Source organism: Passer domesticus, chromosome 11 (assembly GCF_036417665.1).
Source record: "Passer domesticus isolate bPasDom1 chromosome 11, bPasDom1.hap1, whole genome shotgun sequence".
In the NCBI taxonomy this organism is placed as follows: domain Eukaryota; kingdom Metazoa; phylum Chordata; class Aves; order Passeriformes; family Passeridae; genus Passer; species Passer domesticus.
The window spans coordinates 33191006-33193633 of NC_087484.1; the positions used below are offsets into that span (position 1 = coordinate 33191006).

General features: G+C 56.1%; 1 long non-coding RNA gene across 1 annotated transcript; it reads right to left on the reverse strand.

Annotated features, from left to right (window-relative positions):
* Positions 1 to 440: 440 nt before the first annotated feature.
* Positions 441 to 2628, reverse strand: LOC135278652 (uncharacterized). Its single transcript, XR_010346103.1, has 3 exons — positions 2468 to 2628; positions 1880 to 1975; positions 441 to 627 (listed from the first exon to the last, which is right to left on the reverse strand). It is a non-coding gene; the product is annotated as an uncharacterized LOC135278652 (long non-coding RNA).

Here is a 2628-nt window from a genome sequence, read left to right on the forward strand (position 1 = left end):
CTGGAGCCCTGAGAGGTCCCACAGGATCACTGTCAGTGGGAGGAAGGAGCATTTAGCTTTCAGTCTTCTTCCCGTGTGCAATGCCAGTGTGTCCTTCCGTGTGCTCTGTGCAGTCACAGAGAGGAGCAGAGAGGGAAGGGGCCGGGGCCAGGGCTGTGCCCCAGGGCTGAGCCTTGTGAGCAGCCTGAGGATCTCCTGCAGTGCCACAGGAGCTCTTCTGTCCTGCCTTTCTTTGCAGCTGAACCTGCTGGTGAAGGCCCCACATCCAGGACTGAGGCTCTGGGATATGCTGAGGGTAGGTCAAGGCCTTTCCCCTAGGAGAGCTGCCAGCTCAGAGCCCAAAGCTGGGCCAGGGAGGCCACGCTGCAGGTGCCTGCACAGAACCATGCACGTGTGTGCCCTCGCCCTGCACGATCCCCTCACCGCTCCTGCGGCTCAGTGGTGCCCGTACAGATCAGCAGAGATGGCAGAAGCTTCTGTGGCTGTTGAGTTACAGGTGTGTCTGCAGGGAGGACTTTCATACGTCCTTTGGTGGTTATTGCTGACAAGCTCAGCTCCCATCACAGGGGTGAATATTGTGTCCCTGCTGATCGCACAGGCTGAGCCCTGCTTTTGTAGGATCCATTCCTGGGAAATGGAAATATTTTTCTCTAAGTTCCTCTGACAGGGAATATCCAAGACACAAGAGACAAGATATCCCTGGAACCATCCAAACAGATGAGGCAAGTGCTGAAGGAAATGCTACAGGGAGGACAAGGTGGGTGCATTTGCCTCATGCTTCCCCTGGGACTCAGCAGCCTGGGGCTTTGGCTGCACATCTGGACACATTATTCCCGGAACAGCAGGAAGGGATCCATGGCCCATTCCCAGTAAGGAATGTTTCCATCTGATCCAGCAGCATCTTTTCCATTCTCCAGAAATTAAAGGAAAGCCTGTACAGAATGAAGCATTTCCCGGAGGAAGCAGTGGTTCTGTGCCATCCTCTGCTGCAGGAAGGAAGGCCGTGCCAGGTACAGGCACAGGAGGTAATTGCTGTGCCTCTGGGCCTGAGCCCTGCTGAGGCTTGAGCTGCCGTCTCTACTGCTTGGCAGTGCAGGCACAGCCTGGACTAGAGCGGCACAGCCCAGGGGTATTATCCCGAGCGGGCTCAGGGCACTCGGGTACTGAGCAGTCCTGCTGGGGTCCCTCCATGGGAGACATGTCCTAAAACCTGGCAGCGACTGCACGGGGTGCCCACGGTGGGGAAAGGACAGAGGGGGAGAGCAAGGCTCCAGTGTGTCCTGAGAGGGCCTGGCTGTTTGCCCTTGGGATCTGGGAGCTCTCCCAGCAGAAGGAGGGCAGGAGGGACAGAGGGAGGGAGGGAGAGATGGATAGCTGTGGCACTGCCTGCTGCAGTTTGCCCCAGGGCTTTTGTGAGGATTTCTTCTGTGTGTGAGGGAGAGAGCCTCAGAGCCCTGCACTGCTCAAGCCAGCCCTCCCAGGGATGTTGCTGAGGGCAGGGAAACAGTGTGGAGGGTAATCAGGAGCCAGCCCAGAGCTCCCCAGGCCCCTGTGCAGCTTTGGCCATGTCCATTCACATCTGACTCCCACGGCCTTACCCGAACCCCTGCCAGTGCCCAGTTCCCTGTGGCAGAAGGGGATCCCAGCACACGCTGGAAAATATTCTCAATTGTGCTCCATTCTAGATGAGGTTGCTGGGAAGGCTTCTCCATTAGCTTGGATGAATAAAGTTTCCAAGCCCTTGGAGCCTCCTTCAGGTATGTTCTCAGTGTGCCACCAAGGAAGAATTGTAGACAAGCGGGCAGGAACCAGGTGACAGAACCGTCTGTGGCTGTTGTGCTACAGATGTGTCTACAGGGAGGACTTCTCCAGCTCCTACCTTGGATGCTGCACTCAAGCCCAGCTCCCATCACCGGGGTGAGTAGTGTGTCCCTGCTGACCGCACAGGCTGAGCCTGCTTTAGTAGGATCCATTCCTGAGAAATGGAAATATTTTTCTCTAAGGTTCTCCGACCAGGAAGATTTTAGACACAGCAGATAAGATATCCCTGGAACCATCCAAACAGATGAGGCAAGAGCTGAAGGAACTCCTGCAGACAAGACAGGGTGGGTGCATTTGCCTTATGCTTGCCCTGGATCTCAGCAGCCGGGGGCTTTGGCTGCACATCTGGACACACCGTGCCTGGCACAGCAGGAAGGGATCCATGGCAGCCTTGCTGCCCCGCTGCTGCTTTCACGCCCTGCAGGGCTGTTTCCCAGCCTGGCCTGGCTGCAGCTTCTGCCCAGCCTCTGCAGGAAGGCATTTGGCATCAGCTGACTGGCAGCCCAAACTCTAACACACCCTGAGATCCCCCACAATATCCAGCCCTGCAGATTAGGAAAAGGGTGTCTCTTTGGAGGTGGAAGTGGTCTCATCATGCCACCGTAACCTGCCCATATTCCTGCTCCATAAATTTCAAAAATATTACCTCTGATACCACCGCCCAACTGGGAACAGCTCCATGTGATGCAGCTGTCTCCCTTCTTTTGTCAAGAGGTGGACATAGTGCTTCAGTGGAAGGTGCCATTTCCTGAAGGAAGCACTCCATCTTCGGTGCCAGCCCCTGCTGCAGGAAAGAAGGCAAAGCCA